General features: G+C 45.2%; 1 protein-coding gene across 5 annotated transcripts in view; it reads right to left on the bottom strand.

Annotated features, from left to right (window-relative positions):
- The window catches only part of GPBP1 (GC-rich promoter binding protein 1), a 79,283-nt gene extending 73,229 nt beyond the window's left edge, over nucleotides 1-6,054 (bottom strand). Inside the window, exons 1-3 of one of the 5 annotated variants that reach the window (XM_032785427.2) lie at nucleotides 5,860-6,054; nucleotides 3,548-4,601; nucleotides 2,397-2,465 (exon numbers count right to left, since the gene is read on the bottom strand). The gene's annotated coding sequence lies outside the window, so the exon portion shown is untranslated. Of the gene's footprint in view, nucleotides 1-2,396; nucleotides 2,466-3,547; nucleotides 4,602-5,772 lie in introns of all 5 variants that reach the window. The other 4 variants (XM_075066959.1, XM_032785426.2, XM_075066958.1 and 1 more) reach the window with 4 other exon arrangements.
- Nucleotides 6,055-7,164: the final 1,110 nt, after the last annotated feature.

The raw sequence follows: 7,164 nt of genomic DNA, 5'->3' as shown, positions 1-7,164 counted from the left end.
GAAATAAGATGTTCACTTGACTTTCTTAAATGTCTCCTATGATGTTATGCATGCTGTGGAGAGTAGCCGCAATCACCAGCTGCAGCGGTGAAGGCCAGGGCGTATCTCGGCTCTTCTCCTTCCCCGCAGGTTGGCAGGACGCTTTGCAATTGATATCATCGTACCATGCCATGAAGCTCTTGGCTGGCTTTTCAGTTGAGATGGCTGGTCGGCGCAACCTGGAGTAAAAATGGATGCCCATAATGGTACGAACAGCTCGGTAACGGTCTCTCTTAGACTGCGGGCATGAGCACTTCATCGCCCTCCTTCCGTGTAAAATAAGATTCTGTTGCTGCACGTTTACATCAGCCTGCTGGCTTTCTCCCCTATTGCCGATTAATGTTGCCTGGATGTTCGCCCGAGTACTCCCCCATTGTACGATCAAAACTCAGTGTCTTTTCCTGCATTCTTGTTAGCTCTGACACAATGGGCAGACGGCCCGGTTAGCCATCCTAGGACGGTCTGGGGGAGGGCAACGGCGGTGGTTGTTGCGGGACCCTGTGCAAATACTGACACAGGCCAGCTGTGCTCTCTGAAATTCACTGAGTCTCTAGCCCTGCCATATTTCTAGCCGAACTGCTGTTGTTTAAAACCTGAAGGACAGGGAATGAGCTCGGGGTCATTTCCAGTTTTTTGCTTTTGCACCGCGGACGCTCTCGCCTAGGCATCTCATGCTGGTGACAGTAAGGGGAGGAGATAACCGTCATCTCATGCGTTTATCGGCAGTAGACGGTATCAGCACGACTGACATCTGCTATCATTGCAAAGAAGTGATGTGGTGTGGCGTGGTATCGCCTCTGTCCGCGGCATCCAGTACACATATGGTGACTGTAAAATTAAAAAGCTGAACAGGCTCCATGGTTGCCGTGCTATGGCGTCTGCCAGGGCAATCCAGGGAAAAAGGGCGTGAAAGGATTGTCTGCTGTTGTTTTCCCAGAGGAGGGAATGACTGACGACATTTACCCAGAACCACCCATGACAATGATTCAACCCAGAATTCCAAGGGGCAGGGGAGACTGCAGGAACTATGGGATAGCTATGGAATAGCTACCCACAATGCAACGCTCCAGAAATCGACGCTAGCCTCGGACCATGGACGCACACCACCGAATTACTGTGCCTAGTGTGGCTGCGTGAAATCGAATTTATAATACCTGTTTTATAAAACCAGTTTAATGTAATTCGAAATTATCCTGTAGTGTTGACGTAGCCTTAGATACTACACTGATGGGCAGTACACTTCTACCCCAATATAATGCGGCCTGATATAATATGAATTCGGATACAACACAGTAAAGCAGCACTCCGGGGGGTGGGGCTGTGCACTCCAGGGGATCAAAGCAAGTTTGATATAACATGATTTCACGTATAACACAGTAAGATTTTTGGCTCCCAAGGACAGCGTTATATCAAGGTAGAGGCGTAGTATGGAATCTATAGATAGGTAATTTAAGGAAACACCAGCATCACTTACAGATGAATTTGTTTAACCTACTTGAAACAATATAGTAATGTATTATTAGAATTGAAAGATTTAAGAAAAAAATTTGTGTTTTAGTTTGCGTACTTTGTAAATTTATAGTACTTTATGTATAGCCCATCTCACAAATAATCCTGTATAATCAATCGTCCCTGGTCACTCAAGGAACTCCACTATAACAGCCATGAGTCAATGTAGAGCCCAACTAACTTCAGTGGGGTTCCTCACAGGCATAGGGATCCACCCATGCAGAGCTTATTACAGGAGCAGACCTTTAATCATTCTCTCTCAATTGCTTGGGTTAAGCAAAGGAGAAAAGAAACACTTGAGAAAAAAATAGGAGAATTAGTCTAAAAAACACAAAATTTGGCTATGGGATTTGGGAGTAGGTAGAACACCTGAAACTACCCCAGAACCATGACTAGATCCTGGTAACCCTTTAATGATAGTGAACACAGCAGATTTTGATTCAGCAGAAGCCATATAAGATGGCACTTCAGAATAAAAACTCCTCACTCTATTCACTATAAAGCTCCTCCAGAACTGAGGAGGAACCTGAACACATGCCTATGAAGTAGGCTTATTTAAAACAAAGTCTTTCATTCCTGGTCAAAATATCAGCATACAGAAAAGCAACTCAAATACAGTCATCTAGGCACAGCTTCACATTCATTTAAAATTGCTTGTACATAAAGCTTCCCTTCAAGACACTGCCCCAGATCCCATTTTAGAGCCCTCAAGCTTAAATAGAAAATTATGAAAATATGGCCACTTCAGTAAAGATGCCAGACTACAAATAGTACTTTATTTAAACCTACGTCAACATGATCTTTATGTATAAAATACAAGATTAAAGCTGAATAAAATTACCACTGACTTTTCAACTAGGTTGTTTTGTCCATCTTAATTTTTTCTTGAGGCAGTAGTCAATCTGTTGAAAGCAAACCTGCAGAGAAATTAATTCAAAATATTGCAATAAATGTATTCACAATTAATAGGAAAACTGTTTCTTGTAATAAAGCTACCCCATGTTTCCAGTGAAAAAGAGCAACAGCAATAAATTTAACAGTAAAGATGTGAAATTGAATTAAGCAGCCTGTTGGTATCTAATGAATCAGAAAAATCAAGGGAGCTTTCAGGAACTAGACAGAGGGTTAAAATCCATCATATTTCTCTGAATACAACCCAAAAAGGTCAGGCTGCTTAAATAGATGTTTTATCAAAACCTGAGCATGGACAGGAACTACTGTCTCCACTCTTTGGCTATGGCTACATTAGACATTTCAAAGCGCTGCCGCGGCAGCGCTTTGAAGTGTGAGTGTAGTCAGAGCCACAGCGCTGGGAGAGAGCTCTCCCAGCGCTGCTTGTAAACCACATCCCTTATGGATGTAGCGTGCAGCGCTGGGAGCCGCGCTCACAGCGCTGCCGCCCTGATTACACTGGCACTTTACAGCGCTGCATCTTGCAGCGCTCAGGGGGGTATTTTTTCACACCCCTGAGCGCGAAAGTTGCAGCGCTGTAAAGTGCCAGTGTAGCCAAGCCCTTAATTCTTAACACACGCTGCAGGAAATCTATTTAACTACATAGCACAAAATTGTGCAAGATCTTAAGCTTCTATCACTTCAAGCAACCTTATGAAAAGTTTCTATGCTGTAGTGTGTGTATTGAGAATTTAATTTTTTTCCCCATCTGTATGCTGCTCAATCAACTTAGTCAAAGGTATTAACTTCTTGATGTTCAAGATACAATGTAAATAAAAAAAAGACACAGAATACTTAAAAATTAAAGCAACTCCTCAAAAATCACATAAGATTTTCTCTAGATAATGCTATTTCTTCTTGCAACAGCTTCCAATATTTACAGACCTTGCTAGTTACTAAACACTGCAAGTGAAAACTGGACTGTGAGCTCATTTGAAGGCTTTCAAAAACAGCTTAACATTTATTGCGTGTGGGACATTATTTACGTCTCTACTGAGGGGATAGTTTATTCAAATGTCTATTGATTCATGCACAGTACAATACTTACAAAATCCAAGATGACTGTACAAGGTGTTAGTTCAGGGTAATTTGTATTTTCCAGTTTGTTTTCCTTGAAATAATAGCCCGAGTCCTTGAAGATACTACATCAGTAGCTATTTGAGAGGTCAACTCTTAGAAATCAGCTACCCATCCTTCTCGTTTACAGCCTTCACAAATCTATTTCCAAAATTTCTCAAGTCTGATTTAAGAAGCTTGTTCTATCTTTTTGCAGCCTCTTCTCTTTACTATTCCATGTACATCTCACTATAAAGAGCATCGGCTCCTGATGAAATAAATATATCTTTTATGACACCAAGAGTAAAACTGAAAAGCCAAATTTCACATCTGAACTGAAGAACATTTCTAAGCTTCAGCTCACAGAGGCATCTGCAAATAATGGCTATCTGGATACCGCCATATTGACTGTTAACAACATTATACAAAAACACTCAAATAAAATATAAAAGAAAAAAGGAAAAGGAAAAACCAAGTTCTATTAGTCTCTTCATTTAGAAAATAGATTTCATTGCAAATGAAAAAGGCTGTCAGAATATTTAAAAAATAAAATGGTAAAAATATCTGCCATGAAACTCTTCAGCCGTGTTTAAACAGAACCAAGGATTACATTTAATGTAGTCTAAAACCAGTTGATAAAACTAGTTATGCATATGACTCAAATGTATCTTAGCCAGTGCCTGAATTTTTTTAATTCGAAGAAAAAAACTTTAATTTTGACAGCAAAAGTATGCTGAGCTTAATAAATTTAACCTATTATCCATTCCATGTGGACAAGTGTCAACAGATGAGGTGTCTCGTACTTTTGAGTAGAGAAATTCAAGACTTCACAAGCTTTCAATTTACTTCTTAGATGTCTTCTGATGGTTTCAGAAGCCTGTTGATTAGAACTTGACTGAATAAATCATAATTCCAGGTCGATGTCCAGTTATTTTTTCCCCTCTTCAACTGAAACAAAGGCTGCAGATCAATGTCCACCTTCCTCCTCCTCCACAACAAAGGGAAAGGCTCTAAATATCCAGCATAGCCTTTATAATCCAAACTGCCTACAGGAGGGAGGAAAAAAAAAAAAAAAAAACACCAATCAGTTTTCCCTTCTGAAAGTTTAATTATATACTGCATTTGCCTATAAAACTAATCTCATATCTTAAAAAAAAAGCAGTGTTCGTAAGTGTCAATTCAACCTTAATTCACATGACAGAGAAAAGAGGAACAAGGAAGAAGCAGACATTTCCTAGTGAACAGAGCACAATATCAATAAATATGTTGTGCACGCTGAACTTTCTTCTTGCCCTAATACAGACGTTTTGCTCCCCCTCGTAAGAGAAACCAACCAAGAAGGCACACAGATTTCTCATTTTCATTAAAAAAAAAGGGTTACACCAAAGGAGGAAGCTGCTGATCTTAGGTTAAAAATGCCAAACGAAAAAACAAACAAACCCTCCAGACATTAGAGAGCTACCTGGGAAATCCCTTCAGCCCTCCCACTAGGGAAGAGAAATAAACAGGAGTAGAAAGCACAGGCTGCAGTCGGGATGAGCTCACACACCAACGTGAGAGCTCTGAATTGAATGCGTTTGTTTTTAAGGAAACGGAGGAAGCGTATTTACTGCCACCACCACCCCACAGAGACACATGCACAGTGGCAAGGAAACACTTCCCCGGAGGGATGCGCCTCGAGGCGTCGCACGCTGGATTTGTCGAGATGTTTAAAATCCTCACGCGGGGTTTATTGCTGCCCCTCAGCCAAGCACTTGCCGGCTCAGCCAGTCCGCCCCCCCACACACACCCCCCAGCAAAGCCCCGTGTTCAAACCCAGAGGCCACAAGCGCCGCGGCTGCCCAGGCGTGGGGAGATAGACCACCAAGGAGGCGCCCGAAGGGGCGGCAGGAGAGACGCTTCCCGTGCTAGGAAGCCCCCCGTGGGACCCGCTCCCACTCGGGAGCCCCCCACCAGGCTGCAAGGGGATCAATCCTGCGCCTGTTACTCCTCAACACAACCCCGCTCCCCTACCCCATACCAGGCCCTCAGCCCCACCTCCCCCTCCCCGCACGGAGCCGCCAGGCCCGGACCCCTGCCCACCACCGCATGGAGGCCACTAGCCCCCTCCACAACGGGAATTCCCCTCCACGGAGCTCCCTGCCCCCGCCGCGAGCGGAGCCTAGAGCCCGCCTCCATCCCCCTCCCGCAGCCCCTCGGGCCTGCCCCAGGCCGTACCCGGCTGGCTGGTCCCGACGGCGGCAGCAGGGAGCGGAGGGTCCCAGATTTGAAAGCTCCTTTTGCCGCTTCTCCACACACAGTCACACAACTCGCCTCGCTCCCAAAATGGCGCCGCTCCGAGCCGCAATGCTCTGCGCCTAAACCTCGCGAGAGCCAACCGACGCCGCGGAACAGGCCCCAGCAGACCAGCCACCTGCAAGGCAAATAAGGAGGAGTTTCAAGAGGCGCCAGCCCACGCCGTGGAGAAGTTTCAAGCAACCCCCGCCGTCTGCTCCGCCCCTCCCCCACCGCGACACCTAAGCCAGCGGGGAGCCCCCCGTGCTGTGACGTCACCCGGAACAATCCCGAACGTTCTGAGAACAGCTGAATGGGAATCCCCAGCGCGCGCCGCCTGCCTCTGATCTGGGAGTGTGGAGTCCCCGACCGGGGCTCACCCCGGTGGGGCGCAACAAGGACAGTTAATTAATCCTAATTAATAGTATCCCTCGTGACACCGCTGTCTCTGGTGTTATAAAACCTGGGGACTCCCGAGTAGGAGCGGTTCAGGGACGAGGCTGTGCTGTGTATTGCGCTGGCTGTGGAGGAGAACGTAGATCGTTGTTAGTCTGTGACTGAGGCACAATGTGAAATTTGAGAGCAATCTTTAGTTCTTCACGATAGTGGAATTTAGTTACAATGCGCCTCTGCAGTGATAGACCTATTAGCGATGAGTGACCTAAAGAGAAAACAGACTGCGGCTAGCAGTACAGGGTTTTGCTTTTATTCTATAACCAGAGGGCAAACACAGAGACCTCAAAGTGTTATTTTGTTAAAAATCTGATTATTTTAAACCCATCTCATGAGAAGGAGGGGTGAGGAGTGCGCTTGACTTGAGCTGTGAATATTTGGAGTTGGCAGTAGTGATCTGGGTCTGCCATTATCACAAACCAGCGGAGCCTAGTTATTGGAAACCACCAGGCTCAAAGACAACCAAAAGTGACAGCCATGGAGAGAGTGTGGACTAAGAAACTCACCAAACAGTCCATCACTGGTGCCTCAGTGGTATTCCAGCCAGTATTTAAAGCTACTCTTCTTTGGCAGAACAGTAGTACTAAAGTCTTTTCCCTGGGCAAATCCTCCCCTGCCATGCAGCTACCCCTATGGGTGTACGAGGCTGAAATTTGTCCATTGGTCATCCTGCATTTAATAGTCAAGGGACATGTATGACAGTAATTAAAAATACAATCCTGCACATTCAGAATTCCCACTGAGTTTTGCAAGGGAGCAGTGCTATTGCAAGCAGCTGATCCCTGGCTCCATTCCTTCCTGCTCTGGTTCCCAATACCCATGCATGGAGAACAAACCCCACAGAGCTGCAATAGAGGAGCTTCCATGTGGCCCCGGGGAGGT

This window comes from Chelonoidis abingdonii, chromosome 6, assembly GCF_003597395.2.
Source record: "Chelonoidis abingdonii isolate Lonesome George chromosome 6, CheloAbing_2.0, whole genome shotgun sequence".
Taxonomy (NCBI): Eukaryota; Metazoa; Chordata; order Testudines; family Testudinidae; genus Chelonoidis; species Chelonoidis abingdonii.
The sequence above is the reverse complement of the archived record's forward strand: the minus strand, read 5'-3'. Positions and strand labels throughout refer to the sequence as shown.